This window comes from Xenopus laevis, chromosome 1L (assembly GCF_017654675.1).
Source record: "Xenopus laevis strain J_2021 chromosome 1L, Xenopus_laevis_v10.1, whole genome shotgun sequence".
Classification (NCBI taxonomy): Eukaryota; Metazoa; Chordata; class Amphibia; order Anura; family Pipidae; genus Xenopus; species Xenopus laevis.
This window is the reverse complement of record NC_054371.1, coordinates 204995757-205020295: the sequence shown is the minus strand read 5'-3', so window position 1 is coordinate 205020295 and position 24539 is coordinate 204995757. Positions and strand designations below refer to the sequence as shown.

The 24539-nt window shown below is 36.8% G+C and overlaps 1 pseudogene; it reads left to right on the top strand.

The window, feature by feature from the left end:
* LOC108718168 overlaps window positions 1–22992 on the top strand; it is a 100331-nt pseudogene extending 77339 nt beyond the window's left edge.
* Window positions 22993–24539: the final 1547 nt, after the last annotated feature.

The following is a 24539-nucleotide window of genomic DNA, read 5'->3' as shown; positions in this document are numbered from 1 at the left end:
GTGATCCGTTATCCAGAAAACTCAGAATTACGGGATGGTCATCTCACATAGACTCCATTTTAATCACATACAGGTATGGGACCTGTTATCAAGAGTGCTCGGGTCCTGAGGTTTTCCTGATAACGGATCTTTCTGTGCCCCAAGGTTCTTCATACCTTGGGGCAAATTTACTTACTTTCGAAGTTGCGCCTGTGTTGGCTTTGTCGCACTTCGCCAGGCGTAGATTCGCCAGGGCTGTGCAAATATACCGATCGTTTGCTAAGTTGCGCTAGCGATGTTACGATTAGCGGTTCGAAGTTACGTTAGCGATCGTAAATTTGCATATGGCGTGCAGTTAAAGTACAATGAGCGTATATGCAGCAGTAAATACATTACACTACACAAGGCCAGGGAACCTTAATAAATGTATTCGAATGCCCTACACATGTGCCACAGTATAGTTTAGGTGCCATATGTTATCAAATGTAGGGGGGAAGGAGGGTACCCTAAAAAAAAATGTGCTCTTTTTCAGCCTATCAGCCTATAAAAAGTAAAAGACGCCAGCATTTTTTTGGGACTTAGAAAAAATTTCAACTTTTTTTGAACCATCCCTATCTACTCTATTGCACTTCGCCTGGTCTGAGGTGGCGAAGTAAAGTCTGGCGCAAGAGGTAACGTTCACGAACATCCGCAAGTTACTGAATTAGCGTAGTTACGTCCCTTCACCATAGCGCAAGGGTGCAAAGTAGCGATAGAGTAGGTCCACTTCGCTAGCGAATTTATGCCAGCACTCGTTAGTAAATCGACGAAGTGGCATTAGTCGCCCTTTCGTAATTTTGCCCCTTAAGTCTACTAGAAAATCATGTAAACATTAAATAAACCCAATAGGCTGGTTTTGTTTCCAATAAGGATTTATTATATCTTAGTTGGGATCAAGTACAAGGTACTGTTTTATTATTAAAGAGAAAAAGGAAATCATTTTTAAAAATTGAGTCAACGGCAGACGGCCTTTCGGTAATTTGGGTTAACGGGTTTCCAGATAACGGATCCCATAACTGTACCTATCTTTAACATAAATCCAAACATATATTTTCTAAAGCCAATGTGTATTTTATCCAAATGTTCCTTTAAAGAAAATCAGCATTCACACCACTTTATTCATTCATATTGTATTCATTTCATTTTAGCACTGCGATCACCTCCTTCTCTGGCCAACCTGTGGCTTTCTGGCTGTAATTCATGTCATTCTCAGAATTCTGATGGTTGTCTGTAGCTGGCAGATATTCTGTTTTGTTTAGAAATGACTGTTCTCCTTTACTTGGCACACCATTGCCTTTTATACCTTTAACTTGGATACTGTGTTTACTTGTGTCATACCAGGCATTTTGAAATATCTAGAAGTATTCAAACCTTTTGCCCCCCTATTAAAAAAAAGGCTAGAAATCTGATTCTTTTGTAAACAATGTGCATGGTGTTTGCTAATCATTCCCAGATTGTTCTGCCTAACATGGCATTTGGGGAAGTTTTATTAGCAGATCGAGAGTGTTCTACAAAAACGAAAGCTTTTTTTTACATAGAAATGTCTGAAGGATCCTTATAAGGCTACTGCCAGATGCTGTGGAATTTTGTGGCAGTTCGGAAGAAGTGATAACATATACCTGTCTGCAAGTCTGCAGCCGCAGAATCAACTGTCAGCCACAGACATCCTGACTTCTCAGATTTCCTTCACAGTGGAATCATTCCGAAGCCATGGATATTGCCTGACCTCTTCTGGGTCACTGGGATATTTATCATGAATACATAGAAACGGTATTCATATACGCACACACCCTGCAGTCATGAGTGCTGCTTGCCTGAAAGGCTTATATGCAGGAGGATAAATGCATGGATTGGAAATAAACTCCTCTTCACCAATTCCAATCAATATCTTACAGCTTTTAACCCTAGTATGTATTTGAATACTTTAGGTACAGGTATGGGACCCGGTATCGGAAACCTGTTATCCAGAAAGCTCCGAGTTACGGACAGGCTGTTTCCCATAGACTCCATTTTATCCAAATAATTAAAATTTTTAAAAGTTATGTACTTTTTCCTCTGTAATAATAAAACAGTACCTTGTACTTGATCCCAACTAAGATATAATTAATCCTTATTGGAAGCAAAACCAGCCGATTGGGTTTATTTGATGTTTACATGATTTTCTAGTAGACCTAAAGGAAGAGTAGCATGAAAAACATTTTTTAAAAAATTCAACAAAGCAAAGTTTTAACTTTAAATGCGCAAAATCTTTATTAAGAAATTACTTACCGATTCTCTGCTTGCGCTCCTCTTCAGAAACGGCGACAGTGCGGCGCTCGAATTCTCCTCCCTGTCTTTCCCCTATAAAAGGCAAGGAGGAGAAATCGATCGTCACCCTGTCGCCATTTCTAAAGAGAAGCGCAAGCAGAGAATCGGTAAGTAATTTCTTAATAAAGACTTTGCGTATTTAAAGTTAAAACATCCTTGGTGGTTTTTTTTTCATTAAGTAAAAACTAATTTAAAAAAAAATAAAATATTATGTTACTGGCCTTTTAAGGTATGGAAAGATCCATTATCTGGAAAACCCAAGGCCCCGAACATTCTGGATAACAGGTCCCATACCTGTACAAAAGCACTCAGATATGTTCATGTTTTTGTTTATTCACCAAATTAGCATTACATTAATCAGAAATTAGAATCAATACATTGATAAGGTTGTACCATTTCATTCAATGGTCTGTTCATCCAGCTTTACATTTTGCAAAGACTCTTCTATTTGCAGCAATTCCAGATCTTTGTAATTTTAGCTTTGAGGTTTTGAAGATACAGTGAAACCTCAATATTGCATCCCCTGATGTTTCACCATTTTGTGGTCCCTCGGGACTTTACACTTTTTTTCTCATCCTGAGGAAAACATAAAATGTGAGCCCTACTGTATTCAGGGGCAATTTGAACCCAAGTCTTCCCAGGGTGCATTTTCTTTTGCCCTTATGGTGAAGCTTTTCCCACAAGCACTCACTAGGGTTGAGGTCTGGTTAATCTGCTGGCCAGTCCATCAAAGACTGCTTTCTCTTTCTTCCCCAAAAAGGTTTTGAAAAGTTTAGAAAAGGGGTCCCCAATCTCTTTTTCCCATGAGCCATTTTAAATTGTAGAGCAGAGCAACACAAGCTTGCAAAAAGTTCCTCAATTATACCTAAAAGGGCAGTCTAGTGGAGGCTCTGTTTGGCAGTACATCTGGTTTTATGCAATCAAAAACTTACTTCCATGGCAAGAATTAAAAAAGAAGCACCTGATTTGAGGCCACTGGGTGCAACAGCCAAGGGGATGGAGAGCAACATGTTGTTTATGATTGGGGATCACTGGGCTAGAAATGTGATTTGGATCAGTGTCCTGCTGCACGATACAATTTGCACCAGTCAAGGTATGACTAGAGGGCATGGCTTTGTGAAACACAATCACTTTGGGACGATTTTAAACTTTTGAGCTCTAGTATATAAGCTGACTGCTAAAAATTGTAGTTTTTTTTTTTTTTTGAAAAGTTTAGATCTGAAATATTTGTGCCGGTGATCAAAACACCACTACATACTTATTAATGGCATCCACTTGAATAAGAGATACAGTGGGTCGCCTCCAGCATCAGCAGTTAGCCCATGAAAATGTTTGCAATCAAAACCTTGTGGGGAAACCCCACAGTGCCTTCCATACTAGTGATCAATTTAATTTGCCACTTTTTTTTGCCATAGGATAAAAAGTCCAGTGTTAAGCGAGTATTGTGTGTTCTAAAATGAGGGGAAACTTAAAATCAGGGGATATAAAATTGAGTTTCCACTGTATTACAATTTCTCAGCAATATCTGTGGAATAGTGATTTCTCGACCCTAACCCGCCCCCTCCCAATCCGCTGCTGCCCCGCGCCCGACCAGCCCCGCAGTGACATCACAAAAGGGGTGGGCGCAAGGCTATAAATTTCAGCGCTGTAAGTGCTAGGTCGCAGACAGGGAGAGCAGGAGAAGAGCTTGGCCCGAACCCACCCGACCCGCGTGTTTCAGGCCGGCCCTTACATCACTAAGAAGGTGAATATAAATCTTCAATATAAAAAAAATGGTCACAAATAGAAAGTCATTGAAAAAAAGTTTTTGTTTCTGGTGAACTGAACTGAAAAAGTGTAGGTTAAAAGTTATATAGATATATCTTCCTATAACCTCTTTTTCTAGTAAGTTGAAATCATAAAACGTTTTATATTAAATTGCAACTTTTATTTACCCTTTAACGTCTTCTTTATTAACAGATATTAACCACACCTCTAAATGATGGCATCTTTTCCACTTGCTTTTTAGGTGACCTTATTTTCCTTTAATTTTTTTTTTTTTGTTCAATGGAAACCCTGCTACTTATCTTATCCGCCTGCCTAATAAGTCAAACCCACTGGAATATAACTGGAAAAACCTTTATAGCATGTCTGGTTATGTGATTAAAATGGATGCCTAGGGGCATTTCTAGGCACAGAGCCAAACCAGGAGATTTCAGCTACGTATGGCTGGACTTTTAGGGAATCATTCCATCCATAACATAGTGCACACGTTTATGACAAGTGAAAGGAAAAGTCATATTGAATTATACAGTAGCATCCTATCAGAAGTATTTTATCCATTAACTGATATTTTTTGGCTCTTTCCTTGACATTTTAAGGCTGACTGTAATATATATATTTATATATATATATATATGTGTTTATATTTGGGTGGGGTCTTATAGCATGAGATATTGTTACCAGCAGGGTGATATAAGGACTCCTAAATTGTTAGTGACAATAGTAGGTAATATTCCTTTCCAATGTTTTATTAGAAATGTTTTTATTGTTGGATAAATATGGTTTATTTAATGGAAGAATGCTGCCAGAAAATGAGATGCTATGAGGATGATAGCACTGTGTTTAAACATTAAATCCTAGGCATTCATCTTGAAACAAATATAAATAGATTAAATGTATAATGATAATAAATACTTTTATAGTAATTTACTTTTATTTATAAATGTATTTACCTTTAAAGGGGTTGTTCACCTTTAAATTAACGTTTAGTATGATGTAGAGAGTGATATTCTGAGACAATTTGCAAAAGGTTTTAATTTTTTATTTGTGGTTTTTAGTTATTTAGCTTTTTGTTCAGCAGCTCTCCCGTTTGCAATTTCAGCAATCTGGTTGCTAAGGTTCAAATTATCCTAGCAACCATGCTTTGATTTGAATAAGAGACTGGAATATGAATAGGAGAGGGCATGAAAATAAAGATGAGTAAGAAAAAGTAGCAATAACAATACATTTGAAGCATTACAGAGCATTTGTTTTTTAGATGGAGACAGCGACCTCCATTTAAAAGCTGGTAAGAGTCAGAAGAAGAAGAAGGCAAGTAATTCAAAAACTATTAAAACAAAAGAAAAAATAAAGACCATTTGAAAAGTTGCTTGCAATTAGTACAATAAGTGCTTTAAAGGAGTCTTATCACTGAATTTTTTTTTTTCAAAACTCATCAGTTATTAGTGCTGCTCTAGCAATATCCTGCATCAAAATCAGTCCTTCAAAACCGCAAAATATTTCATTTTGAAGTCTGGCATGAGGTAGACATGTTGTTAGTTTCCCAGGTGCCCTCAGCCATGTGGATTGTGCTCTAACAAATTTCAGTCACTCTTTACTGCTTCACTGCAAATTGTATTATCACCCCTCCTTCTCTTCCCCCCCCCAACAGTTTATCAACAGAACAATGGGATGGTAACCCGGTGGGCCCCGTCGGCCCAGAGAGGATCGCTAGACATAGCTGGCGATCCTGACCTCCCCCGCCCGATCGCTTATGAAAGGTGCGATACTTGAAGCAGGTACGTGCTGGTGGGGAGAAAGGGACAGAGGGGGCCCTACCACTGGGAGGGGGAGCGGCAGGGCCCTGCTACTGGGGGGGCCGTGAGTGGGCTCTGATGTGTCAGCCCTGGTGGACTCTGACAGTCCGACTCTGGGCCCAGCTCTGCTAGCCAGCGCTCCTGACCTCCCCCTGCCTGTTTGCGTAAGGAAGGATCCAATATATAATAAGTAAGACCAGAGCCTGTGGCAACAGAAGTCAGAAACGAATATGGTGCAGTATGTTTGATAAATAAGGCAACACCCGGTGTTTGATAGCACTTAGCTTAAGGGTGCCTATTATTCGCTATTTCCCTTTTCAGCAGGATTTATACTGCTGTTTAACAACTATTGGTGGTGAATTTTCTAGACCTAGGTCCCATAAACCACAGTGAGCCTTCACCAAATGGCCGAATTTCCTATCTGGTAGCGCATATAATGTGGGCTCCCATTCAGGTTTCCCTCCAGCTGCACATGTGTCTCCTAGCTTCAAGGCGGGGAGAGAGATAGAAATCAAAAATAGTGTAGTCCTATTTTATTTAAAATAATGAGTTAAAATCAATTGCGTAAGGAAGGCATGATGCACAAAGCAGATACGCACCGGCGGGGGGGAGGGGGAGTCCGGACATTGGGGCATGGTGCCCTGCCACTTGGAAGAAGCGGCAGGGCCCTCCTACAGGGGATCGCACGGGGGTCCCTGCTACTGGGGATGTGTCAGCCCCAGTGGGCCCTGACCCCCCCCCAGTCCGACCCTGCCAGTTACACTGAGCAGGAGAAAGAATAGAAAAAAGCAGTTCCATTGTGAAATGCTGGATCTTTCTAAAAGCACATGACCACGCACAATGACCTGAGATGGCTGCCTACACACCAATATTACAACTAAAAAAATACAATTCAGGAATAACATTTTATATGTAGAATGAACTATTTGTAATGTAAACAGTGTAATTTAGAAATAAAAACTAGAATCCTTTTAAAGGAATAGTAACACCTTAAAATGAAAGTGTTTTTTTAATTAATGACATTATATTGTACTGTCATGCTGCACTGGTAAAACTGGAGTGTTTGCTTCAGAAACTCTACAATAGTTTATATAAATAGGCTGCTGTGTAGCCACGGGGGCAGCCATTCCCAGCTGAAAACGGAGAAAAGGCACAGGATATGCAGAAGATTACAGATAAACTCTGTAGTATACAAAGGGATTCTTCAGAACTTATCCGTTATGAATTGTGTATCCTGTGCTTCAATTACTGTGGCATAAAAATCTATGAAATCAGTTTCTAGAGAAAATCTACCGATGGCAAAATGTGAAATTTCATCGCAAATCCATTTGTGGTGAAAAAATGCACTCATGGTGACCTTAGATTGAGACTAATTGAATGACATAATCTGTGTAGGCAGTATATAATAGGTAATAAAAAAAAACATCATGGTGTGCTGTCTGTCATGTTTTTTTCCAAATCGGTCAATTTTGATAAGTCTTTGGGGGTCATGCACTGTTTGCTAAACGTATGCACAGTTATTCTTCTTGAAGATTAAAATGTGGTGCTCTTGTACATTTAAATATTTGTTTTTGCACTGATAAATTAAAGTGTGATTGATTCTTCTTCACTTGAAACTGAACACTCCCTTCTCGAGGCACATCATGTACAGTTCATATTCTGCCTTTGCTTCGGTGATAAACAGAGATTGATTAAACAAACCTCTTTTTAAAAAATTATACCTGACAAAAAAATGACCAACCACCACATTTTTCTTGATTGCTGAAGAATCTGAGTCCTGTTCAATTACAGTTAATTTTAGACGTGTATATATATATATTTTTTTTTTTTGTTGGGGCATGGCATTCAACACAGAATTTAATGTTTAAAACATAAATTGCCCAAAGTCAGCTTGGTTTGCTGTGTTTTAACAATTATAGTTTTTATTCTTACAACCAACTCTGTGCTTTGATACCCACCGTGCTGGGGTTATTTTTGGCAGTGGTTAGACAGCTTGTGAAAACTAAAATAAGGTGCTTTTCTGAGATTATTTTTAAAATATAAAATGTCATAACACATTAGTAAGTTTTTAGAAAATATATTTATCACAACTAAAATCGCTATTGGCACAGAGTGAGCTATGATGTACAGATTTAATATTCATTGAACTGGATTTTAATAATCCAAAATATAATTTATTTTTTTTGCTTTTCATTTCATTTCATTTAAAGGGGCTGTGCTAGCATATGTACATGAATTTAAACTCTCGTTGTCTATTCAAATTATACTATTTTTGGGATACATATTGATGACATTTCTTAAATATTGTTATAGTGGATTGAAAAGAAATGGTTTTGACAGTATCCTTTTTAGGCACCTCTTTACCAAAAAAATGTGCTGGATTTCTTGTTATTTTTTTTTTTTACCTCGCTACAAGGAAATAGGAAATCTCTAAGACATAGAGATAAACTCAATGGCTGGTAAGCTTTATACTGCTCAACAGTGTCGGGGGCCCACCAGGGCTTCTGGCTGGGGGACCCCCACCCCTAGTCAAGAGCTCCATCTCCTCTAAAATCCACCCCGTGTCACTGAAAAACGCTTACCTCTGCTTTGCGGTGGGGAGGGCAGTGCTGGCGCCCATAGTTCTTGGCAGAGGAGACCTTTTTTGGAGGGAGCAGGCCTGGGTCGGCAGGGCCCACTGGGAATATCTGGTGTCTCGCCAGCCCAGTCCAACCCTGCTGCTTAAAATGTGCCAACCTAGGTTTAACTGTAAAGATGATATACTTATGACGAACTAAAATATATATATTCTTTTCTTACCCACATACAGTATATTGATTTCTGTTGCCAGGAAAATGTTTCATGAGATTCTTACATAATTAGTATGTCAGGTCCCAATACTACTTTTTTATTTCAAATTCTTTATGTGGAATCATTTTGCCTGCCTCAGCCCTGTGAAGTGAAGACCTTAGATGACCAATCATTAGAAATATTTGTAAATTGTATTTTTTTTTCTTTTGGTGGGGAGAATCATGTTATTTTAGTCAGTTATTTTATTATTATTATTATTATTATTATCTTAAATGGGTTAATCACTATTGCAGAACAAACCCTCAATCGCAGAAAAGAAATTTGCAAACCTGGGCAAAAAAAAAACAACAACTTATATTGTTGCACTTCCCATTGACTTGGCGTTTTAGGTGAAAGACTTTTATTCTTTACAAATTGGGTTTGATAAATTCCAAAAACAAACGCAATTGTGGAAAAAAGCATGCAATCGTGGAAACAAATGAAATTGATTTGTACAAATGCTGCAAAATAACCTTGAATTTTAATAAATCTGTCGCTAAGTGAATATTAAGTGAAGAAAGGAAAGTTCCTCCAGTATTGGGTTCTTAGAGGTTTAACAGCTACCACGAGATGGAAATCTGTTTATTCCCAAAATTGTGTTGTATTTCAAGGTACCATATAACATAAGTTCCATGATTGTTTAACTCATATTCCTCATTAAAACACATTTCTTGAATTATGAATACTTATAAATTAATACTATCAATCAACTCTTATATATGTATATATATTTCCCTCTTGAATCTGCGACATTGAACTTTCACATTGAACAAGGTTTGACTACTTTATTCTGTCGTTTCTAATTTAAAAGCACCCTCAAATTGTAAGCATATAATTGAATTAGGAAAATGCAGCTTTAAGTTTTATGTGCTTTCTGTGATATGTATTAGGCAAAAAAAAGGGTTGTCTGCTAAAGAGATGCATTTATTGCAGACTGTTAATCCTGGAACATATGGCTTTAGTTTTCACTCTTGCGCCTGAACTATGTGGAAACTGTTGCCCAATAAACCATCAACATTATTTTCCTGTTTTCTTTTAAAAAAAGAAAATGGAAGGAGCCCACTCAATGCAATTTGCTTATATGCTATATATATTTATTTATACATATATATATATATATAATGTGCACTACAAAAGAATGACGTGACATGCCAAATAATTACAAACGGCCCATGCACAAGGTTCACAAGGTCAGTGGAAAAGTTTGCATCCCCAGACATAGAACATCTTTAGAATTATTAGTAACAGCGCTAAAATGAATGTCATGTACACCTTGCATACAAGAAATTGTGGTTAAGGTGTGATGAATCTCACATTCAAATTTACAGTCAAGTTGGTGCTTTTAAATTAGAATTTTTGAGTTTTGACACAAAAAAAATTCGAACATAGAATTTATTATTTGAACCTTAATAAATCTGCCCCTCTGTGTCTATGCTATAATCATCATGTTTTTTCAACTTACACCATGCGTTATCGTCATATGTTGTAATCAAACAGGGTACTTCAATTAGTTAAGAAGGGAATCAAGAGGTTTAGCGAGCCAAGCTTACAGGAGCTTGTAAGGGGTTGAAGAACAATTGACAGATCAGATTGTTGGAAAAGACCTTGTGTTTTTTATTTATAGTATGTTGACTTCTGATAATCCAGGGTGTATTAAATACATTTTTTATGGAGCAACAAGTTGGTTTTTATGGAGCATTTAGGGTAATGACTCATGCAGGGACCCCAGTGATTTATCTCAGCAAGAGAGGGTAAGAAAAGGCTAGAAATTTCAAAATGTATGAAAAATGCTGTATATTTTGCCTTGTTCTGTCTAGTAACAGATGCAGATTGATGTGCACTACAAGCTTATCACAAGATGTTGGCTCCCACTTACTTGTGATGGCATGGTGTTTATTAAGGTTTTTGAAATCCCAGAGACAAGCAGAAGCCTAACGGGGGAATGTAATAAAACTCGCTAACGGAAAAACTATTCGCAATGCGAAAAGTTATGCCTTTGCGCGAACAAATTTTGCTTTGTGTGAATTTAATATAGCTTTTGGGAGCCCGGAAACTGTTTAGCGACCACTTCCGATAGTGAAAGACCGCTTGCGAATTTTATAGTTTGTGCCAATGCGCAGTCAATGTAATAAAACTTCTTACTGAAAAAGTCGTTATGTTTGCTCCAAAAGATTACGACACCTTCAAGCACTTCTTATGAGTGCGCAATTAAAATTCGCAATGCGCAATTAAAATTCGCAATGCAATAACAGTTTAAGGAACAATATTACATTGCGAGATGTGGATTTTTAGTCTTATTGGTGCAGATTGTTTTGCTCTTTGCGACTTTTATTACATTCCCCTGTATGAGAACTCTTGTATATAGGCGTCAGCTATGGCTTTAAGAAGTAAGGATCATAAAGGAGTTTTTTTTGAGATTAGAGCTAAAATATATTAAGTTTAATTGTTACGGGTCTTGAATGTCATTGGTAAGAGTTAACATTTTTCTTTGAAAATAACTAGGGAAATAATGGATTTTACATTTAAACATGGATGAGTGATATGAGGGGAGACTAGTGGGCAGCATTAGAACACATGAGGACTTCAAAGATGGACTGGAGTGCCCATGAATTGCACTGGCTATTTTAAGCAGAATTTTGCAAGCGTGTGAATATGGAGATCAAAATTGACAAGGCTGTATGGTTGAAAGAGAAGTTAAAGTAAAGGTCTGAAAAAGACAGTAGATTTACAATGAATTCCATTTTGGGGAGGTAGCAGTGTGACATCCTGGAGGAGATAGAAGAACTGAAGAGCGGAGAAAGCTAGACTATGTAGGTAGATCTGAGGCCATCTGCATAAAGATGGTAGTGGCATATAACCAACTGGTTGTTGTAGAGATGTATTGTAGTGTAAGAAGAGCAAGAGGATCTAAGAGGGAGCATTTTCTTCTGTTTCAGTCTAAGTATTGTGGACTAGAATTCCAGAACTACAGAATCATCATGTTATATTTTTGCATTAGGCATACACCTCTGCATTTCATTCAAACTAGTAAAAAGAGCATGGCAACGTGTACCAGAAGTCTAAATACAATGCTCTCCAATTAGTTGCTTTAACGTCAGTCTGATGGACTGTACAACGGTGAAACCATCTGGGTTCTTGGACTTGGATGCAGATCTTCCACCACAAAACTGCTTTAATGGGCTTTACGAACAAGTAACCTATCTATTAAGTGACCTGCATATGGGTACGCTAATGTTTATTTTACTTGTTTTGTTTTCCAATGAGAGGAAACCCCTAGAAATATTTTTACTGTTACCATCTTGCTATTAACCTCTGTTGTCTTTGAGGTAGTTTCCTCTTAGTGTGCGTTGCAGTTGTTCATTCATCACTTTTTACAAGTTGAGCTCCATCACAATCAGCTTCCCTCTGTCCTCCCTAGACTGTCAGAAAAACCTAAACACAGTTAGGAATGTGAGTTAAAGCTGTCCACAAAGAGCTGCTATAAAACTTGAAAATAAAATATGATATATTAAGTAGCTGTTGAGCCTCACTAAGGGAACTTGGGTCATAACAGGTCAGACAGTGGAAATCAAGTCTGGACTGAAAATGTAAGCTATTCAGTCTGTGTCTCAAACCTACCTCAAAGGAACAAACTCCTTCCACTCATCAGGAAAAAAAGAAAAAGCAAACAGAGCTGGGTGAAACAGTGTCTGATGGAAGGGTAAAACTAACTGTCAGCTACTAGTGATAATCCCAGATTGCACTCAAAATCCTGCTAAATAGTTTAATAGCCAAAGATAAAATGATGCTTATGAACTAAATATTATTCAAGCAGCTTTTTTTCAGAGAAATGTCTGGTATTTATGTGCATATCCAATGGACATTTAATAATATTTTTTCAGATTATTCAGCAAAAAAAGTAAAAGAAAAAACTTATACATATGAGCCTTTCATTTTGGTAGAATGTGAAGAGTTGCAGTTTAGATCTGTTTATAGTCTAAATTTTTTCAGTTTGATATATCGAACTTTAGGACCAAGGAAGGCTTTATTATATTGCTGTCATTTGGGCAGTATTACCCCTTGTTCAACATTAGTTCAGTGAATAGGGATTATACTAAACACACATTTTGTATTTTGTGTTAAAGGGGCGGTTCAACTTTAAAGAGATACTGACACCATTTCCTTTTTTACATCTACTAAAACATTGTGTTTAAATACTATTTCTAATTTTGGCATAAAAGTATTTGCAGGTGCTTTTACATTACCCATCTGATCCCCCATGTTCCTTTACGAGGAGGCTGCCATATTTGTGCAGCAGGAGTCCGTTAGCATTAGAAATTCTAACTGACATGTTGAGAAGGGACAGTCAGGTTGGCAAAATAGTCAGGTTTAGGAACTTCAAGTAACAATTAATTACAAAAACAGACCTATCAATAAAAAACAATCAACATGAGCGATAGGTAATTTTGTACAATAATATTTTGAAGAATTTAGCGTCAGTATCACTTTTAGTATGTTATAGAATGGCTAATTGTAAGCAAATTTTCATTTGGCCTTTATTATTTATTTTTTATTGTTTTTTTAATTATTTGCCTTCTTCCTCTGACTCTTTCCAGCTTTCAAATGGGGGTCACTGATCCCATCTAAAAAACAAATGCTCTGTAAGGCTACAATTGTATTGTTATTACTACTTTTTATTACTCCTGTTTCTGTTCAGCCCCTCTCCTATTCATATTCCAGTCCAGTGATCCCCAACCAGTAGCTCGTGAGCAACATGTTGCTCTCCAACCCCTTGGATGTTGCTCCCAGTGGCCTCAAAGCAGGTGCTTATTTTTGAATTTTAGTCTTGGAAACATGTTTTGGTTGTATAGAAACCAGGGGTACTGCCAAACAGAGCCTCCTGTAGGCTGCCAATCCACATAGGGCCTACCAAATGGCCAATCACAGCACCCAAGAACATTTTTCATGCTTGTGTTGCTCTCCAACTCCTTTTACTTCTGAATGTTGCTCACAGGCTCAAAAGGTTGGGGATCCCTGTTCCAGTCTATGCATGGTTGCTATTACAAATTGTCTCAGAATATCACTCTCTACATCATGCTAAAAGTTAATTTAACAACCCCTTTAATTGAGAAATGTGTTTTTTTTCTCTAAATTTCTTGCAGTTAACATGACACAATCTCTAATTGAATTTAAATGCCACTCCCTGTCCCTACGAACGAGCTGAAAACCAATGAGAAGTCCACTAAGAATCCTACTTTATAATGTGCTGCTTCTTGTCTCTTAGACTTCAAGGCAGCAACTGGAGGAAGAGGGGTTTGTGTATAAAGAGGGCATTTTTGCTGTGCTTGTAGGGACAGGAAGCAGAATGTGACTGTTTTTATCATCACATTCTGCCCTCTTTTATGCAAGATATAACCATAGATACTGTATCTCATACGTTTTGACTATTTTGAAAAGGAGGGTATACTGCCTTTTAAAGAAGCAATACTCAACACTTCAGACACATTCTCTTTTATCTTATATTTTTTTTCTCTTTTTTTTTTACTAGAGAATAGACTCTGAACAATCCCCATATTGTGGTGTTCTATAAAGTATAGCCAGCCTTCCTTAATTTTCTTATTCCTCATTGTTATTCTGATTTATTTATTTAAATCCCCAGGAACCATTTTTTTTAAAGAGCATGACTTTGGTAGTATAACCACCCTGAATTCTAGCTTGACGAACTAAGGGGCAGTGAAAGCCAGATTATAGATTTTATTACAAAATCCGATTGAAAAAAGAAAAAAACGGAAAATTATGCTGAACTCTGCCCTAAAAAATACAAAAACCTCTAAAAGTCCGAATTGATTTAGAGGGGCCCAAAAAGATCAGCGCAGCTCCCATTGACTTCTAAAGGACCTCAACAACTTTTACATGGCAAAGTTTTGTATTAGGGGGTGTCATGGTTTTTACACTTAATAAAGTTTGAATTGTTAGAGCTATTTTTAAAAAACTAGCAAACCACGAATTATTACATTTGTGGAAAAATTCGAAATTTGATTGTTAGTAAATGACCTAAATGTATATAAAATATGTTTTATTTTTTTAGTTGGATTCCTAAAAACTTTCTAAAAAGACATCATTCTATATGGTCTTTACTGTAAAATACATCTTCTACATCCCATCAGAATTTTGTTGATTTTTATTTTTGAGTCCTTATTTTCATAATTTTCCTTGCGAAAGTATATTTTTATTTTTAGGGAACATTGTGCCATTAAGGCTGCCATTAAGTTTCAGCTCCCTATGATCTGTGATTTATGGAGTAGGATAGGTCAGGAGTTTATTATGCTGAAAATCACAATAGCTGTTTTGTTTGAAAAATCTAGCAAGTCAAACATGTTGAAAGACAAACAGATGAAGAATTTAGAAAAGCTTTTCGAAACATTCATTTTGTTTGTTTTGTACTAAAAGGAAATGTAAAATGTATGAGTTCTGGGCAGAAATCCATAAGTATTATAATATCACACATTAAGTATACAATAAATACTATGACTGAGTTCTGTTTAATGTTATAAATCAAAACTTTACCATTTTTCCTCCATTCAGACAGGTTAAATTATGTCTACCTTACGTTGGTTTATTTAGTATAATATTTTAAAACAAACTTCTTCCTGTTTCTGACATTAGAGAAACATTTTTGCTCCTTATATTTCCTGTATAACTCTTTATAGTACAAAATTAATAAAAATGGGCGTTTTTGATTCTTAACCTTGTCTAACATAGTATTAACAGATTTCTCTAACATTGCTTCATAATAGTTGAACGTTTATGATTTGACAAAATGAACTGCGTTTGCTGGTTTTATAGGGCAAATCGAGCACAGAGCTTGATATTTAATGTTTTGCTCTTATTTTAGACCATAGTTGGTAGCAGTTGAGACATGATGTCGACTTCAATTAATCTCAGATTGCTATGTAAAGACGTGGGGCAGATTTATTGGTTAAAATTTGTTTTATTTAAAAAAAATATAAAGTTTTCTAAAGTTTTGACTCATTAAAGAAAAAACTCAAAATGTAAACACTTGATTGCTTATAAACATGAAAAAAAACTGGGATACGGAGAAATAACCTTCTACCCTTCATTTTCAGTATCTGACAAATTTCAAATTCATCTTGAAAACTCTTAGTTGTAATAGTTCAAAATTGTAAAATACAACTCCTATTGGCTTCTACATGAACTCACCAGCTTTTAGTTGCCATTTTTTTCTTCGCATTTCTTTTTACTTAATAAATCTTAAAGTTTGCGTTTTTGAAACTCCAGTTCACAATTTTTACTGTAAAAAACCCTTATTCGCAGTAATCTATTTTAAAAAATTGATGTCCATTTCGTATCAATAAAGTTAGTTTTAAATCTCATATTTAGAAAAATCTTATTATTTCCTATTGGGGGATAAATAATTATTTCACTGATATTTTCCTGCCAATAACCTTGTCGACATATAGGTGAAATTATGGTATTTTTTTAGACATACTAGTACAGGCATAGGATCTGGTTTCCAGAATGCTCAGGACCTTGGGGTTTTTCTGTAGTTCTCCATTACTTAAAACATCTAAAAAAACATTTAAATGTTAATTAAACCCAACAGGATTATATCTTACATAGGATCAAGTACAAGGTACTGTCTTATTATTACAGAGAAAAAGGAAATCTTTTTTAAAAATTTTAATTAAAATGGAGTCTATGGCCTTCCCATAATTCGGAGCATTTTACACTACTTCAACAACTTCCCTCCAGCTTTACCAGCAACTTTTCGAAGCCATATAAATGGGTGACTCCATCATCGACACAAACTTTCAATGTGCATCAAAACAGTAAATATTTCTACTCTGCCACTTTATAAAACAAGCCCTAAGTTCCTGTATAATTTAAAAATTTAAAAGCCTCTCATTTTTAGGAATACAACATGACGTTGACTCCCCAGAAAATGGTCACAACTCCTAGGGTGGTTCCAAACATATTTCAGCAGCTCTCCGATATAGTGAAAATTCAATTTATTTGTGCAACTGGTGAAGCAACATTTCGGGCTTAACCAGCCCTTTATGAATTGATAAAAAGCTGGTTAAGCCAAAAACGTTGCTTCACCTGTTGCACAAATTGATTGAATTTTCACTATATCGGAGTGCTGCTGAAATATGTTTGGAAGTATGGATCGGACTTGAGCAGACAAAGTCACAGTCGACACCCGCTGCAAAAGTGAAGGATTTCTAGAAATGATATCTGTATGACGGTGGTGGCACACGTTGCTACTTGGGGAGATTAGTCGCCCATCGACAAATCGGCTCTTCTTCGGGCGACTAATGTCCCCGTAATGCCATCCCACCGGCAATTCACAATCTAGCCAGCAGGAAGGCATTTCGGGGATCGTTTTGGCTTTCCGAAGTCGCCCGAAGTTTCCTTGTGAAACTAGCAGGAAGGCATTTCGGGGAGATTTGTAGCCTGAATCTCCCCGAGTAGCCATGTCTACCACCACCCTGATACAGATTTTATTTCTAGAAATCCTTCACTTGTACTTTCACTAAATGCAGTTCCTCGTTCTGCCAACGAACTCTCGATCAAGCTTTTATGTTGTTTAATGAAGATAAACATCTGCCTCAGCTGCCTGTTTAAGCTAGGAGTTTAATGATATAAATTACTTTGAGAGTCTTCTTGGCTGTATAATCACATTTGGAATTGGAGGCTAAAGTTTGTCTTTGTATTATAGCATAGACATACATATAGTGTTTGTCATATAGCATAGACATACATATAGGATCTGGTTTATGAAGATAGGTGCTAAATAACACCAGTGCATAGCAATCAATCCAACCTTTGCTTTTTATAGTAGCCTTTAAGCATCTTTGTTATTGAATGAGCCTTAATTGCCTGCGTCTGACACATTACCTCCAACGAGAATTCCTGATTCAAGTCCCAGTATCAACTTGTTTTTATTATTAGTATTATCCTTAATTTATGTAGCACTGACTCCTTAAAACCTTTAGCAAGTAATTTAATAATCCCTAAATTGGCATTGACCACTGCAAAGTAACTTGATTTAGAAGGAATACGACTGCTATATAAATGACATATTAGTATTATCATTCGAAAAAAGACAGGGTACCATAAATGATGTATGTTTTGTGGCTCATAGGAAAAATAGGAAGGGAGGACAATTGAGACTAATAAGTAATGCTGCATTCTTGTTGTTTGGTTTGATTTATTAGTGTATTACTTACTGTATTTATTTGCCCTTCTGCAGAGAGGATAATCTAGTTGACAGTTAAAATGTCTATGGTTATAATGATATAGACAAATATTTTAGGGAGGCAAAATGGGGTTTTATTGACATTTAAGTGTTTGGCACTAGGGACCTGAGAGCAACCTTAAAGGGATCCTGCCATCGAAAAACTTGTTTTTTTCAAAACGCATCAGTTAATAGTGCTACTCCTGCAGAATTCTGCACTGAAATCCATTTCTCAAAAGAGCAAACAGATTTTTTCAATTTATTCAATTTTGAAATCTGACATGGGGGACCTCCTAGAACCTATTTGGAGTCAATTAGTGGACTTTGAAAAATCTAAGGTTTTTTGGGGGGAAACTTCGAATTGTACGATTCTAATGCGCTATTACTTCGATAAATACGATCCTAATTTGATCAAAAACTTACTTATTCGGCAAAAAAAACACTTTGATATAATTTCGGTTGGTCTTTTTGAATTCGAATTTCGAAGTTTTTCAAATTCGGAATTCGATTTGATATATGAAAATATAAGAATAGAAATGCAAAATTACTTCTGTTTTTACAGAAGGTTTTCTGTCTGTGACATTGTAAAAGAAAACTGATGATTTTGATAGATATGTTCACCAAAGGGATTTGGTTAAAGGAACAGTAACACCACAAAATGAAAGTGTTTTAAAAGAGTGACAATATAATGTATGTTGCCCTCCACTGGTAAAACTGATGTGTTTGCTTCAGAAAGACTATGATAGTTTATTCAAGCACAGGATACACAGTAGATAACAGATAAGCTTGGAAGAATCCCATTGTATACTACAGAGCCTATCTCTTTATCTGCTGTGTAACCTGTGCCTTTTTCTCCTTTTTCAGCTTTGAATGGCTGTCCCCATGGCTACACAACAGCTTGTTTATATAAACTATAGTAGTGTTTCTACTACACACACCAGTTGTAACAGTGCAGGGAAGCAGTACATTATATAGTGAATAAAGTACCCCCTTTTGTAAAATATAGGGATATTATAAGTTACCGAGGAGTTTCATGACCATATAAAAACACGAGGCCGAAGGCCGAGTGTTTTTATACAGGTCATGGAACTCCGAGGTAACTTCTAATATCCTCATATTTTACAACTGGGGGTACTTTATTTATTATAATACACAAATTTCAATGAGTCATGTGACAGAAATGACATCAGAACTCACCATTTATAACTGATGACATCAGAACTCACCGTTTATAAGGATATAATTTACAGGATATTCATGGATTTTGTGTATTATATTTTTATTACTTTTAAACACTTTCATTTTTTGGGTACTGATCAAGCTTGGAGAGGTTTAGTGAGTTTAGAGCTGTTTTTTAAAGAGAACAGTAGTGTGGAGTGCTTCTGGGTTTTTTTTCAGAAAAAGGATTCTTTGTGTCTAGAAAACATTCAGTGACCCTTTTGTACTAGTATTTTGCCCAATAGGGGACCGTCCTAGAGAGGTACATATCCCACGTTATAGTTAAACTGTTTCTGTTTAATGGGTTAACCATTGGGTTCTAGAGTGATTGCATAGAGAAATTGAGTGCTTGGCTTAGGATTTCATCAGTCTACTCTAAGGATGAAAATCCTTGGGATTCATAACACATTATTTTATGTATCCACTGAATTTCAAGCATCTTGATTGAGTGAGCAATCCTGTATGACATTTTCAAACATAAAAACCCAAATTCTATTTAGATAAAACCCAAATGAGCCCTCGTGTCTCCTGTACATTTCACAAGTGTTTTCTCCTACAATTAAAGTGTTTGTTTATAATTTGGTTACACCTCACAAGCATGCATTTTTATGTCGGCAAAATCCATAGCAATCTGAAGCGTCATAATGAGCACATTTTTGGTGTGTTTAGTAATGTTTGTAGGTGTCACAAAAGCAGTTTAGAAGAGTTCAGGCAACTCTGCTCACTGGCAACTGAATCTGTTCCATTTCAGAAAAAAAATTAGCAAAACAGAGCAAAATGCATCTTTTCCTGCAAAGTACATCAATGGGCTTTTTTTGTTGTTGCAGTTTTTCCCCCTCAAAATACATTGAACTAAATGGCCGTTGTTCTTTTTTTATGCAAATGCTTGATGGTCATTTTTATTGGTGTCTTCTCACAGTGAAAATGTTTGCAACAAAGTGTTGCTGCGGTTCTGTAAAAAAGAATTCGCCAACGGCAAACTGAGAATTTTGCAGAGAATCCATGCCGGGTGAAAATGCTGCGCATTGTCTGACCAAAGCAAAGAGCAATTGATTAGTATACACTTCAGTGACCCTCAATGTGCAGCAAAAATTGTGTGCTGACCTTGATTCATCCTGCGGCGTGTTTGAAGTATTAATTCATAAGATAGTATGTACTGGAAACCTCCTAAACTATATCACAGCTGCAGGAACCATTCCATGTTGGTCTTTTGTTTTTCGGAAAATGTAAATCTTGAATAAACATCAGCTACTTGAGTCATCGATGCCGACACAAATGGAAATATGGCTTTTTAATAGATGACTGTTGATTTTCACACATTTTTGACAAACTTGCTAATTGTTTAGATAGAAGCGTTTTCGAGCTCTCTTGTCATTTTTATTATTCCCCAAAATAGAATGAGCACATTTTCCAGCCTACAAGTCATATTGTTCCATTTTGTCAGCAAGACTTTTACCATCATGCGATGTTTATGTTGTCTGCCTTCATTTCTCCAAGAGATAAGGTTACATGTTGACATTCATAATTTTATTTTAGGCATTGCAGATTCATGTAAAACATAGAGTTTAGATAAAATAGGTTCTGTATATTGGAAAATTGGCTAGACAGATAAAGCATTTAAACAGAGAGCTTTAATGTCTGGACAAGTGCATCCAGATTTACAATAAATGTTAATATCAAGATAGTGTTTTTCTTTCAAATGCTTGTCTTTTTCATCAGGCCCAGGGTTAGTAGCAATAGCTGATGAAATCTGTAGTGGCCATGTAGCTTGGAAGCATCAGTTAGTAAAGCCTAATTACAGTACGGTGTAAGAACAGGGTCGGACTGGGGGGCTGCTGTCTCTGGCCCCCTTATAAAGTGCTAAATTATATTGTTATAAAAAATAAAAAAAAAAGATATATATTAAAATATGACAAATGCCCAGATGCATGCCTCCCAGGCTTAGTTGAAAGCCTAATACCTGCCAGATACCAACATATTCCTTTCGGACTATTTTTATGCTAGAAAAGCAATAGTGCTTTGCTGAAAACTGCCTACAGCATCTATCTTAAAGGAGAACTGAATTCTAAAAATGCTATGTTTTGCATACTGAACTGCAGCAGCCTAAAGTTATCATCATCATCATCATTTATTTATATAGCGCTGTCAAGATACGCAGTGCTTTAATTTGTTTCAATAAAGTTTCAGCTTCTCGATAGCAACAATGATCCAGGACTTCAAACTTGTCACAGGGGGTCACCATCTTGGAAAGTGTCTGTGACACTCACATGCTCAGTGGGCTCTGAGCAGCTGTTGAGAAGCTAAGCTTAGGGGTCGTCACTAATTATCCAGCAGAAAATGAGGTTGGTCTGTAATATAAGGTAATGCTATAGGGCTGATTATTAAATTCTGATGCTAATTGCACTGGTTTCTGTGTTGCCTTGTAGTAATTATCTATATCAAAGGGATTGTGTCATGATTTCTGTGATGTAGTTTTTATTTATAAATGACACTGTTTACACTACAAATAATTCACTCTACCATATAAAATTTTATTCCTGAACCATCAAGTGTTTTTTTTTTAGTTGTAATATTGGTGTGTAGGCACCATCTCAGGTCATTTTGCCTGGTCATGTGCTTTCAGAAAGGGCCAGCACTTAAGGATGGAACTGCTTTCTGGCAGGCTGTTGTTTCTCCTACTCGATGTAATTGAATGTGTCGCAGTGGGACCTGGATTTTACTATTGAGTGCTGTTCTTAGATCTACCAGGCAGCTGTTGTCTTGTGTTAGGGAGCTACTATATGGTTACCTTCCCTTTGTTCTGTTGTTAGGCTGCTGGGGGAAAGGGAGGGTGATAGGGTGCAGCAGTAAAGAGTGACTGAACTTTATCAGAACATGTCACATGACTGGGGGCAGCTGGGGAATGGACAATATGTCTATCCCCATGTCAGATTTCAAAATTAAATATAAAAAAACCTGTTTGCTCTTTTAAGAAACAGATTTCAATGCAGAATTCTTCTGGAGCAGCACTAACAACTGATGAGTTTTGAAAAAAAAGTTTTCCGTGACAGTATCCCTTTAATTACTAATCAACCTTATATTATGATATTTACAGTATATTATTTGTGTACTTTATATTGTGAGTGGGTCCCTAAGCTCAGTAAGTGACAGCAGCACAGAGCATGTGCAGTGAATCAGCAGAAAAGAAGATAGGGAGCTACTGGGGCATCTTTGGAGACACAGATCTTTACTGCTAAATGACTGTGGTTGCCTTGGCCTGGTACAGAAGCACAAAACATAATGTACAATGTTTCTAGCCTACTTCTTTAGTTACGCTTTAGTTCTCCAACTTCTTTCTCTTTGTCTCTCAATATACTCGTCCAGTTGTCATTAGCTCCACATGCTCTGTCTCGTTGCTTGTTTCATTTTAGGTTGTCTCACGTCCTTCAGTTTGACGAGAAGAGCGCAAAGGTAAAAGATGCAAGATGAAGATACATTAGAAATATACGACCCTCACAATCCTGTCAACAAAAGGAGAAGAGAGGAAAGCAAGAAACTAATGAAGCAGAAAAAAGAGAGAAGATGCTTATGATTAAGGGCAGCTGAGCCCGAAACGCGTCAAGCAGGAGATGCAGCGTGTATTATAACATGGCCTAATAAAGATTTCTACTTTTAACCGACGGTCCGATGTGCGGAATCTCTCTTTTCCTTCATCTTTGCACTATCAATGAAGACTTGAATATACTATATAGAGACAATGCATCTTTTTGTTCTTTTTCTTCAGAAATAAATGACCAACTCTCCAAATATTCTTTAACTGCTGCTTTAAGTGGTTCTGCTTTTTAAACTCCAAAACTTACGTTCTTACAGTATCCCTTATGTTTAGGAATACTATCAATAGTGCTATTCCAGCAGACTTCTGCACTGAAATCCGTTTTTCAAAAGAGCAAACTGATTTTTTTATATTTTAATTTGAAGTCTGAAATGGAGTTAGATGTCAGTTTCCCAGGTGCCCTCAGTCATGTGACTTGTGCTCTGATAAACTTCAGTCACTCTTTATTGCTGTACTGCAAATTTGAGTGATATTACCCCCTTGTTTTCCCCCCAACAGCTCCCTGGTTGATATAAGAACAACACTCAATAGTAAAAATCCATGTCTCACTGCAACATCTTCACTTACACTAAGTAGGAGAAACAACAGCCTGTCAGAAAGCAGTTCCATAGTGCAGCGCTTGCTCTTTCTGAAAGCACATGACCAGGCACGATGACCTGAGATGGCGCCTACACACCAATATTACAACTAAAAAATACACATTGTTTCAGGAATTCAATTTTATATGGTAGAGTGAATTATTTGTAGTGTAAACAGCGCTAAAAATAAAAACTACACCATAAAAATCATGACAGAACCCCTTCAATACTACATAAAATACTACATTCTTTTATTTTAGCATTGGAGTATTCTTTGCCTTTTAGCAACAAACTGGAAACGATAAACTGAGAGGCTGGACACCATAATTCCCAGGGAATGTTGCTGTACTTAGTTATGCAAAATCGGCTCAACCTTTCCTGTATTTGCAGTGTTTGTCAGGATATTTTTTAAATGCAATAGTCTGCTGTAGGTCATGAATGCTGTGGTGTTGGTTGGCAAGATAACCACTGGCGACACCATATAATTTACATTTCTGGGTTACTCTTTTTTTAGGCTTCTGTTTAGAGAGTATTTCTCTACAGGGGTTCTTACGCAAGAGGCTTTTGATTGGATAAGAGATTAAGCCCTTGATTAACCCCTGAGTCCCTCTTTACAACATATTTGATCACTGCAATATGTGTCTTCAGAAACAAAAGTCTCTTTCTTAAGAACGATTCATTACATTTTTTTTAATGTTTAATTTATTATTCAGTAGCTCTCCTTTTTGTGATTTAAGCAGCTATCTGGTTTCTAATAAAGAATACAATAATACATTAACAAATACAAAAAAAACAATAGAATTAGAGCAGCCTCTGTGAGTGATACTCAATAGTGATGGGCGAATTTCTCCTGGTTAGATTCGGCGAAATTCGCAAAACAGCGGGAAAAAATCATGAAACTCGAAAATTGACGCCCGCGTCCAATTTTGGACTTTTGTTCGAAAAGTTGCTCACATCAGTATTGACGCTGGCGTTAAAGTCAATGGGTGTCCGCGTTGAAGCGGAAGCCGCTTCGCGCTTTAGTGAATTTGCCCCCAAGTGTCTTTTTGTAGCTCATCGTTCCTCACCACAGTATGTTGTATTATCACACAGCTAGAATCGATTGTATAGATTTATCATATACATATTACTTACACATGTTCTATCAGTGTGATTGAGAACCTCAGCCAATTACTTTTACTGTTTCAAGTGGCGTATCAAAC